The following is an 11,883-nucleotide window of genomic DNA, read 5'->3' on the forward strand; positions in this document are numbered from 1 at the left end:
CAGGGCGGGGTGGGTGGCAGGTGGCAGGTAGGGCCACAGCATTGCTCCCCGCCAGCGAGGACACCCCCGGCAGGGCCGAGGCAGGGTGCAGAGTGTTGTCGCCAACAGGACGAGCAGGCCTAGCCTCATTCCCTACCGGGGCTCATCCGCCTCACTCCTCAGGGGCAGGGCCACTGGGGCGTAGTGGGGGAAAGACCCAGAAGCCTGGAGAGAGAAGGCTCTGAGGTCTTTGGTCCCCTCGGACCTGGCCAGAGCCGGCCTGTCCTTCTTGTCTCCCTCTGTGAGCCTCCCAGCTTCCTGGGCTCTCCCCTGTCCGCATACTCATGGATCAACATTCTCTCTTCCATCCTCTTCCACACAGGAACCTGTCAGCTGGTAACAGTTGCTTTCAGGCCAAGTCCTTTGGGTGGAAGTAAGTCCGCCTAGATGGCTGCCAACAATTGCTCTCAACCCTGTAACTCAGCTGTGAGACCCACCCTCTCCTCTTCCCTGGAATTTGGGTGGCCTGTGTACCACTAGCTGTGACTAATGGGATACAATTCCAGGCCTAGGCCTCAAGAGGCCCTGCAGCACCCATTTTCTCAGCTTGGGAGCCGGAAGCCATGTAAGGAAATTGGATTCCCTTCCTAGAGAGAGGCCACTCTGCTCTGAGAAGCCCTAGAGCCAAGACAGAGGAGAGAGGCCCCACCTCCCCTTCCCCGACCCCAGCTGTTGAGCCTCTCCCGCTGGAGCACCAGACACATGAGGGAGGCCAGCCGGGCTGCCCCAGCTGCACCACACCCAGCAGAGACAAGGGGTCCCCACCTGGACCTGCCAAACTGCAGAGTTGTGAGCAGACCCATGCTGGTGGTTGCTTTGAGACTCTTAGGTTTGGGGCATGTTTGTTAGGCAGCAGTAGATAGCTGATACACTTCTAATCATCAGTCTTAAGGCCCTGAAATCTCAAGATCTCGGCAACATGTCAGTCCCACTGGGTTCAAGTCCTGCTTCCTCTGGTGGCCTGAGCCAGTTAACAACACCTCTCTGGGACTCGGTTCCTCCCCAACAAGGATAACGATAGCACCGCATGGCCTCGTGTGAGGAGGCAGAGTGAGGCTGGCCCAGAGGTTGTGTTGGAGAAACATGAGCTGTGGAGTCTTTTGTCTACTCCTGCTTCCCAGGTGACGGGAGGGAGGGCGGGTCCCGGGGCTAACAGCCCTGCCACGCAGGATGATGGTCCCTCCCAATCTTTCTGGCAGCAGTGTGGTGGGTACTGCTGCTTCCACCCAACCTGCTGAGGGGTCTGGAGCAGAGGGTATAGAGGGTCATTCTTCTCCTCCATCTCAGGAAGTCACCAGACTTCTGGAGTTTGGGTCTTTTTTTAATATTTATCTGTATTTATTTGGCTGCGCCAGGTCTTAACTATACCAGGTGGGATCTTTGATCTTCCTCACGACACACAGCATCTTTACTAGGGGCATGTGGGGTCTAGTTCCCCAACCAGAATTGAACCCTGGGCCCCGTGCATTGGGAACACAGAGTCCTAGCCACTGGACCACCAGGGAAGTCCCCAGGGTCTTTTGAATTAAAAAGGTCTCCAGGACTGAATCAGGCAGACTCAAGCTGGCCAAAGTCTCCAGGGACCTGGAGACACCAGGATGCTCTCCAAGGCTATGGCTTCAGGGACCTACTAGGCACCACATCCGCATGGGGAACACCATTGCTTGGCAGCATCCAACCATCCCGTGAGGCGTACGATGGAGCCCCAGGTGAGAGAAGGAGAGGGTGAGGCCGAAAGGCAAGGTGATTCCCTGACTCCACCCAGACCTGTGGCTCCCCGCCTGTCCTCCTCCCCACACCCACGTCCTTTCCTGTCTGGGAGAAATGGAGATGAGCCACTGGTCCCTGCCCAGGCTCCTCGGGGTCGGCAGAAGGCCATTCGCCGCCACCCCTCTGCTTGTCCCACCAGACCCCCTGCAGCCAGGGCCCCTCAGGTGAGGCCAGGTGTGGAGGGCTGAGCGGACAGGGCCCCAGGGGGGAGGGACTTGTGTCCACAGGACACACAGCGAGAGGGCAGTGCCCAGCCCACACGCTCCCCCATTGCCGGGCATTCCTCCCCTCGCCCACCAGCTCTTTCCAGGCTCTCCTGTCTGAGAAACTGCCAGAAATAGGGCATTCAGTCCGCCCTGGGGGGACTGTTGGACCACATTTCTACACAAGAGGGGTTTGTGTAGGGGGCATCTTGAGAAAGAGATGCATCTTCGTCTACTTGGGGCTGAGGGTGCCAAGACCACCGTGGGGCCACCTGTCCGTATGTACCTGTCCCCCATTTGGGGGGGCCACACCGACCCCCGTGCCCAGCTTTGCCCTCCCCATCCCCCACTGCTCCTTCTGTGGGCCTGGACATGTGCACGGCTTACCACCCGCGGTCTCGCCATGTCCCCACACTCCTGCCATTTTATTTGTGGGTCATCCCTCTGCAGGAAGGAGCCTGGGTGGGTGCCAGGAGCGCCTAAGCAGACCTTGTCATTTGCCCTGGGCAGGGGTGGGGAGGGTGTGCAAAGCAGCCAGGTCCTGGGGCCGGTGCTTAGAGGGCCGCCCCACGCTATCTTCAAGACCAGCCCCCACAGAGAAAGCAGAGGCCCAGAGTTGGGAGAGTGACCTGCCCACATCACACAGCGGGAAAGAGACGGAGCCAGGCCTGGAATTGCACCCGGCCCTCAGCTTCCCGGTAGAACTCTCAGCAGCTCAGGGGAAATGGTTTCTCTGAGGCTGAAAGGAGGACTGGGGTGGCCTCGTGGACTGGGATTCCCCCACATACCCCATTTCTGGGGACCACCACTCCACCCCCACCAAGACGATGGCACAGGATAGTTTACTTATCATGATCTGTTCCTCCTGTCACCTGGAGAGGGACCAGCTTCACTTTACAGACGTGGAAACTGAGGCTGGGAGAGGCTTGGAAGGCCCAGGGCCAGCAATGCTGAGCCACCCTCCAGACTTCCCAGCTGTTTACCTCCATCTCCCAAGCCTCCCAGTATCTGGGGGCAGGAGGAGGCGCTGACGGTCACATGGCAGACCCTGAGGCTGCAGGTGGGGGCATCCATTACCTGGACTCCTCCCACAGTGAGATCTGATGGGAGCAGGGCGCAGGACAGACCTCCTACATTTGTGATTGCAAACAACCATGAGACTTCGACGTCTCCAGCTCCGGCGTGGGGAGAGCAGCTGCTTCTAAATCGGGCTGGGATGGCAGTCACTCGTCCCTCCCTGGGCTGCTCCCCTCCAGCCCCCCTGGAGGATTCAGACCTTGCTGGTCCCTGCAGCGATCCTGCCTACCAACCCCGTGCCCATCCTACAGCTGGGGAATCTCAGGCTCAGAACCTGGACCTTGACTTGCGTGAGGTCAGGCAGCCACACCAGGTCATGTGATGGCCAAGTGAGGTCCGGCCTGGGCTGAGTCACAAGAGCACACCCTCTAAGTGTGTGACCTTGGATGTGTCGCTTCCCTGAGACACCCTGTCCTTGAAAGTGAAAGTGTTAGTTGCTTAGTTGTGTCCAATTCTTTGCCACCCCATGGACTATAGCCCCCCAGGCTCCTCTGTCCCTGGGATTCTCCAGGCAAGAATACTGGAGTGGGTTGCCATTCCCTTCTCCAATATCTTCCTGACCCAGGGATCAAACCCAGGGCTCCCACATTGCAGGCAGATTCTTTCTGAGCCACCTGTCTCAGGACAGGAAGCCCCCTGCCCTGAGGCCACACCAAGTTGGCTTTCTCACCACTGTGGCCGGAGCCTTCAATGGGGCTGCCAGCCTCGGTGATCAGACCCCTCCAGGAGCCAGGGGTGGGGGGTAGGGGTGGGCTGCTGCCTCATGGCTGGCCTCCCTGGAGGGGCCTGGAGCCACCGACCCACCTGAGGACCTAGGGAAGTTTTCATGCGACCCCTCCCCCATTCCCTTTGTTTTTCTCCCAGCTCCGTCATATGATACACTTACATTTCCTTGTTTGTCTTCCATCCCTCACTGGGCAGGGCCTCTGCCTGGTACCGCATGTTTACCAAGTGAATGAGTGAACACCTACTGGACCTAGTACATCCCTAACCGGTTGGAGAGGCCAAAGGTGTAGTGATGCAGGAAAGAGATGATGGTGGCTGGGCCAGGTGAGGTGGGGGCTGAGAGAGGAGGTGAGACTAACAGGACTAGGTAATGTCCGGGGTTGAGGGGAGGAGGGAGTCCTGGAGAGTCTGGTGGGGAAGGCTGACCCCTGGGACGCTCACCCCAGATGGTGGAGCAAAGCAGGGGCTTTGTTCAGAAGCCCTGACACCCTCTGGGCTGGTGCGTCCCCCTGAGATGGGCCCCTCCCCCTCCCCATCTCCTACTCCTCAAACTCCCCTTTCAAGCCCCAGGATGCGTGCACCCGCCCCCCTGCAGAACCAATCAAAATATAAACTGACAACAGGAAGGGACCTTGCAAGCTCTCACCACAGATGTCCGCAGTCCAGGGGACTCAAATAGGAGCTGGTCCTCTGGGGCTGAGGGGTCTTGGCCACAGTGCACGGGGACTTCCTGCTCCCTGCATCACCCCTCACCGGCCTAGAGAGACCGTGGGGAGTCAGTGCCTGAATAGCACGTGGCCATCCTGGGCACCCAGTCCTCACTGGGCACGAAGTTTCCCCCATCTTTTCTCATTAACCACCAGTGACTGTAAATTCTCGACTGCCCTGGTCAGCACAAACCAAAGCACATTGAGTGACAGGACTTATATATATATTTTTAATTGTGATAAAATATACATAACATAAAAGTTACCTTTTTAACCATTTTAAAGTGTATTATTCAATAGCATTAAGTACATTCACTCTGTTGTACAACTACCACCACCATCCATTGCCTGAACTTTTTCATCCTCCCAATCTGAACCTCTGTCCCTACTAAACGCTAACTCCCCAGCTCGCCCCCCCCCCCGCCACCGCAGCCCCCAGCACCCACCCTCCTACTTTCTGTCTCCAGGAATTTGACTTCTCTAAGTGTGGTGTATGAGTCACATAGTATTTGTGTTTTTGTGACTGGCTTATTTCTCTTTAATATAATGTCCTTATGGTTCACATGTTGTAGCCTGTATCAGAATTTCTTTCCTTTTTACAATCGAATAATAGCCCATTTTTTTTTTTTTTCTTCTTCGGGGAGAATAATAGCCCATTGTGTGGATACAATACATTTTTACTCATCCATTCATCCATTGGTAGGCGTTTTATCCATCGATGGGTTGTTTTCACCTTTTCCCGATCGTAAATAATGCTGCTATGGATGTCAGTGTATAAATATTTAAGTCTCTGCTTCCTCTTCTCTTGGGCGTTTACCCAGAAATGGAATTGCTGGATCATATGGTAATTCTATGTTTAATTTAGGACTTATCTTTAAGCGATTATTCAGATGATCCTAATAGGATTATAGTCAATTTGTTTTTAATTCACAGACTCAAAACCCACTAAATTTTTAAACTCTCATACTCTGCAGGTTATGTCCCGAGACTCCAGTCTGAGACTCTCTAGAGCTACATAGTCCTATTGGGGTGACATGCGACATGAGTGACTGTGAAGTGCAGGAATGTGGACAGTCTGCATCGCGATGCTCTGTGCAGATAAAGACACTCATGTTTCAAGGATTTAGCGTGAAAGAGCCCTCTCACTAGTAATTTTTATATTGGTTACCTGTTGAAATGATAATATTTTGGCTATACTGGGTTAAAGGAAGTAGAGTATTAAAATTAATGTTGAAACCACAGAAACGCGGTTCTTTCTGTCTCGGCGCAGAAAGAATTCAGTGAGAGGCAAAGCGGTAGATGAGAAACGATTTATTAGAATGGGATGCTTTTGAGGCTTACCAGTGGGTGGGCAAGAGGGTGCTCTGCCCTGAGAACTTAATGCGCTACAGTTTTATAGACAAAAGAAGAGTGGGGAGGAGGAGAGGACCACCTTCTTCCTCATTCTGGAGCAGATGTCAAGCTTCCATCATCAGCTCCTCCTGCACCTCAGTAGGAGGAGTTTTCTTTTCCCTGCCTGGCCAAGCCAGGACTGTCATGGGGCAACAGAAATGAGCAGAAAGGTGGTAACATACACTAAAATATGGCAAATCATCTCAGGTTTCAGTATAAAGTCACCCTCTCCTCATATTCTGGTTTTTAGTGTACCCAGAGGAGTGTATCCTAGGAATCATTAACTTACTGACCTCACTGGGCTGGCTGTTGGTCTCATGCCATCATTGTTTTACTGTTTGGGGGCATGTCTCGTGCGCCTGTTGCCCGTTTTTGTGGTTAAGCAAACCTGCTTTCTTGAGTGATCCTTAGCTTACAGAGGTCTCCCACACTTTTTTCTTTACTTATGATCCCCTAGCAGGGTTAACAATTTAATCACCTACTTTGTCCCTTTCCTCTGCACCTATCAGTTTCACTTGTATCTTTGCACTTTTTGAGTGTGACCAGGAAGGAATCTAGCATGGCATTTGTAATTCAAACTTCCTCTCTGTTGGAAACATAACCAACCCTGGCAGGTTAATCCAGGTGACTTCTGAGTCTAGAGGAGCAGTTTGGAGCTTGGAAGCCTTGGCTGGTTCCCTTGTTTATTTTTCATTGAGAGAAAGTTCACATAACATACACTCAACCACGTTAAAGAGCACAATTCTATGCGGCACATGGTGTGTGCACAACCTCGGAAAACCACTACCTGTCCCTAGTTTCAAACTTTTTCATTACCCCAGAAAAACACCCCATATCCACTAAGTATACACTCTCATTTTCTCCTCCCCCAGGCCATGGCAACCACTAATCTGCTTTATGTCTCTATGGATTTGCCTATTCCCAACACTTCATATAAATGGAATTATACAACACATGGCCTTATGTGTTTATCTTCTTTCACTGGGCATAATGTCATCAAGGCTCATCCATTTTACAGAATACATCAGTGCTTCATTGCTTTTTATGGCTGAATAATATTCCACTGTATGCACAGACCACCATGAGCTGATCCAGCCACCCACTGAGGAATGCGTGGGTTGTTTCTGCCTTTTGGCTGTTATGAGTTGTGCTGCTGTGAACGTCTGTGTATAAATTCTGTGTGGACATCTGTTTCCATTTCCTGGGAAGGAATTCCTGGGTCACCTGGTAACGGCTGGTTCTGTTTGTCTTTTTGACCTTATTTATGTACCAAAGCCCTAGATACACATTTTCAAAGAGTCAACAGCTTCCTTGAGGTGTGTTAGGACACATTCTTGAACCTGCTGAAGGGGGTTTGGGGGGGTACTTGCTGGGAATGCCCCCCTCCATGTCACTATTTTTAGGACTATATTCTTGGAGGATTCAAATCTCCATAGAGGATCCTTCGATGTCCTGCCTGGAGGGTCAAGGCCTGGCCCCGCTGGCAGGGCTGGAGATAAGGCAGGGGCTCTGGACTCAGAATCCTCCGCCTCTGGCTCTGTGTCGGCATATGATGCCCCATTCCCCAGGCCAGGGGTCTCTGCCGCCAGAGAATGACTCATTTCCTCCTGGGTTGGGGAGGGGTGACTACCTAGCAGTTCTGATAGGATTTGGGGGTCTGACTACTCTTTATTTTGCCCCCTCCCATTGCCCCCACTTGGGGCTGCCCCATCAGGCTAAACCCTTGGTGGTTCTGTGGGGTAAACCACCCTGGGGCTTAGCTGCCACCCTACTCGCTTGGCACATGGCTTTTCTGAGTTCCCGTAAGTCCGCCGCCACTCTGTTTACTTTCCAACTTCAGAATTGCACTGACTTGTCTCCTGTCCTGCTGCCCCATCCTCATGGTTTATACCTTTTCTTTTTTTTTTGGCCGTGCCATTCAGCTTGCCGCATCTTAGCTCCTAGACTAGGGGTTGAACCTGGATCCTCAGAAGGGAAAGTGTGGAACGCTAACCACTGGACCACCAAGGAATTCCCAAAACATTACTATCTTTTCCCTTTTTATGCTTTTAATCTTTTCTGGCTGCACCACGCAACTTGTGGGGTCTTAGTTCCCCAACTAGGGATCGAACCTGGGCCCCCTACAGTGGATGTGCAGTTTTAACCACTGGACAGTCAGGGAATTCTATACTTAAAAAAAAATTTCCTTTCTGTAGTCTTCACAGGGTTTCAGAGGGGAAGAAAGTTAGCGCCTGTTTAGTTTGCCATCTTTAGCAAAGTTGTCAGGATGTGACTAAACTGGAAGCCCATATCCTTGAGACGTGGTTTCTGAACCCATCAGCAAGAAGGGGAGGCTCCCACTCAGCTTGGGTCTCAGGGCCTATTCCAGCTGGAGCTCCGGGTGCTGGCTTATCTTCCCTCCAGGGCAGGAATCTCAACTGGGCCACTGGACTCCCCCCTTCTCTCCACCCTCCCACCCACAGCCCCTGACCCAGGGCTGCACACAGCGGGCGCCCAGGGTGCTTTGCCACTAGACAGAGGAAGAAAGCGAAGGGCACAGGGGAAGAGACTGCTGGGTGAAGGCTTGGCGCTGACGAAAGTGCAGTGTGAGGGGACCTTCCTTTGCTTCCATCTCAGGATCACCTCCTACCTGTCCTTGAACTCTCCTCGGGTCTTCTTCCTGGGCCTGAGACCCCAGGAGTGCTCAAAAGTTCAGGAAGGCTGGGACCAGGCCCTCAACTGCAGACCACCCCACTAAAGGGAACCGAGGCCCTGCTGGTCACTGAGAGGCAGGGCCGACCTCATTAGGTGCTACAGACAGGGCCTCAGGGTTGAGACCTTCGGGGGGGGGCTGGAGCCAGCACCCCTGCCCGCCCCCACCACTGCCTGACTCTCTGCCCAGCCCCCTGCCACCAGCTCTGTCAGCCCAGCCCCACTCCCTGCTAAAAGGTGCACTGCCTTCTCCCCAGGGAGGACGGCCTGGCCGCCATAGCCTCCTCAGGCCCACTGCAGCCACCCTACAGGCCCTCACACCCCGGGCCTGTGCTCCTGCCTTTCGGGCCACCTGGAGCTGCCTTCTTTTCCTTCTTTACCCAGCTGAATGCTCCTTCTCTATTAAGATGTCACCCCACTCCCTCCAATCTCCCAGGAGCCTTCGAATCTTGGTCAGGTATAACCCCATACTGCGAGCCAGGACAGGGCCATAGCCGATTCCTGCCTGGTCTGAAGTTGAGGGCCAAGTCCCAGTGTTGGGGAAGGCCTGGTACCTCCCCTGTCCCCAAATCCCAGAGGACAAGTCAGACCCGGCGAGAAAACTCCAGTGTGACCTGTGATCTCAGAGGGTCCTTGTGAAAGTTTCCCTCCTGAACCCGGGGAGTCAGGATGTGTTAAACCCGCACTGAGGGACTTGTCAAATCCCACCTCTCAGGCCTGGAAGGTCCTTTGAAAATCATGAGGAAACCTCCTGGCATAGAGAAAAGTCTCAGGTTCAAATCCCTGCTCCCGTGTGATCCTGGGCACCAGCTTATCTTTCTGAGTCTTGATTTCCTTTTCTCTGTGGTGAGGTCACTGACACCTGCTGCTTGCCAGATTGTTAACTATTACATGAGACGTCATGTCAGGTACCTGCCTGGAACATCATTACAATTCATTAAATGATAGTTGTGGGCTTCGTTTTCACAAAAAGCTGAGCTGTATACCCTCATCTGTAGCTGAGACAGGGATCACAGAGCTTTGGGGCCTTATCCAAGGCCACCTGGGGCGGAGATGTATCACTCACAGAAGCACCAACTCATGGAAGGCCACCCGGGGTGGGCAAGCAGGCAGAGGCCATGCAGCTCAGACTTCAGTCAAGAACTCCAGGGGTACCTGGTCCTGTGGGATTCCAGACCCAGGGGTTTCCCTCTGGAGGTGGTGATTTGTGAGTCCAGGGCAGGGCCAAGGAATCTGTATTTTTAACAACTATGCCTTCTTCAGCGCCACACGTCTCTGACGGGCTGGGCCTACAGCTCAACGCTGCCGGCTCCATCAGATGCCAGGGTTGCAGCTCGGCTCACACACCATAAAGATGGACATCTCCATCTTTATGGTGTGTGCAGGTAGCCCCCTCTGACATTCAACAACTCACAGGTTTACTAGAAAGTCCTTATCCTGAGCAGAGCTCTGTCTCCTGATCACTCTTCAAACTCCCATCTGTGCTTTATTTCTTCATTTCTAAAGTGAGGACTAGGGACTTCCCTGGTGGTCCAGTGGCTAAGGCTCCATGCTCCCAATGCAGGGGGCCTGGGGTTCGATCCCTGGTCAGGGAAGTAGATCCCACATGCTGCAACTAAGACCCAACACAGTCAAAGAAATAAATAAAAACAAATATAAAAAAAAAAAAAAAATAAAGTGAGGACTAACAAGAGGACCCAGGGGACCTTCAGGCACACATCCCTGCCTGGCAGCACTGGGAGGAATGTGGGGGGCGGCCACCCTGAGGGTCTCCCTCACAAGTTAATGCCTTGCAGGTTCCCACCCGGTACGGAGTAGGTAAGAGTTTTATAGGGTCACCTGGGTCCCTCAACCTGGGAATTGCTGGGCTCCCTGCGAAGTGCCGAGGCCTCCGAACCTACAGGTCTGACATGAAGCTCTTCCTGAAGCATCAATTTACTTGATAATAAGTAATTAACTCACCTAGATATTCAAAATAAGTTATAAGACATCTAATTGCTTACACTTCCAAACTCTGGGGAGGGGGTACTGATGGGAGTAGTTTTCTATAGGGTAGAGATGTTTCCTATAGGAAAGTTCTAGAAACTTTCCCCAGGCGGTTCACCCACTGCCTGGTCTTGCTCCTCTGATGTTCCTTCGACTTGCCCAGGGGCTGGCCCATTGGTATGACCGAAGAAGAGGGTTTAGGTTGAGGGGGCGAAGGAGAGGAGTGAGCAGAGGACCGAAACACAGCAGGTGTCGGGAGGTGGAGGCAGGAGCCATGGAAGGTTCTTGAGCTCAGCATTGCCTGGACAACAGGAAGGCTTTGCTGAAGAGACAATTGCAGGCAACAGGCAGGGGCTTTGGCCTCGAAGGAAAGGGTGGGGCTCTGAGGTTGACCCTGGCCCACTGAGTGACTTGGGAGAACAAGGCAAGCAGGGGCTGAATGAGCCAGCTGGTCCGATAGCCTGAAGGTGGGGGGTGGGGGGGTCACAGAGGCAGGAATGGAGACCATGAACTAGTGTCAATACTCCTCAAAACTGGCTGCCTGACACTGTCTGTCCTCGAGGAGTCCCCCCAGACTCATGGAAACGCCCATCTTCACGCTGGGCTGACATCACCTCTGTGTGATAACAAAGTGTGTGCTCACGCCAAGCCTGTCTGGGTTAGCAGGGATCTATGTCTTTGTTTGGTTTCAAAGGACGGGGCCCAGAAAGAAGAATCATGAAAGATGCCCTTGTTGGAGGAAACGTTTGGGAGCCTGGCTGACAGCTTCCTCTGGGCTTCGCTGAGAAGAGGCAAGAACCACACCCGTGGCCCAATGTCCGGGTTCCTGGGACAAGCGCTGGTAGCACCTGCTACATGCAACGACTAGGCAAAGTCTTCACCATACATGACTTCACAGTGTTAAAGGGACGAGGTCTTAAGTCCCATAAAGCAGGAAGAGGCTCTTTGTGGACCAGTATTCATAGAATAGCTTCCATGCAGACAAAATCAAAACGAAGCTGAGGGACCCTCTCAATGTGTACTAACCGGTGAGGTTAGTTAGACCTGTCGGCCTCTCCAGATGTGCAAGGACCTGGGGGGGGGGGGGGGGCCTGGACAACACAGAGCTCTCCCTGGGGCTGGGAGACGGCAGCACTGGCCCAGTCAGGAGGCTGGTTCGCATCCCTGCTCTGCCACCCCGGCCTGGGGGGCTGGAGCTTCCAGGTGCCGAGCAGGGCAGGCAACAACAGCCACCTCCTGGGGCCTCTGAGAGTTACACGAGATACGAGTGAAAGACTCTTAACACCATGGCG

This window comes from Cervus canadensis, chromosome 21 (assembly GCF_019320065.1).
Source record: "Cervus canadensis isolate Bull #8, Minnesota chromosome 21, ASM1932006v1, whole genome shotgun sequence".
Lineage (NCBI taxonomy): Eukaryota > Metazoa > Chordata > Mammalia > Artiodactyla > Cervidae > Cervus > Cervus canadensis.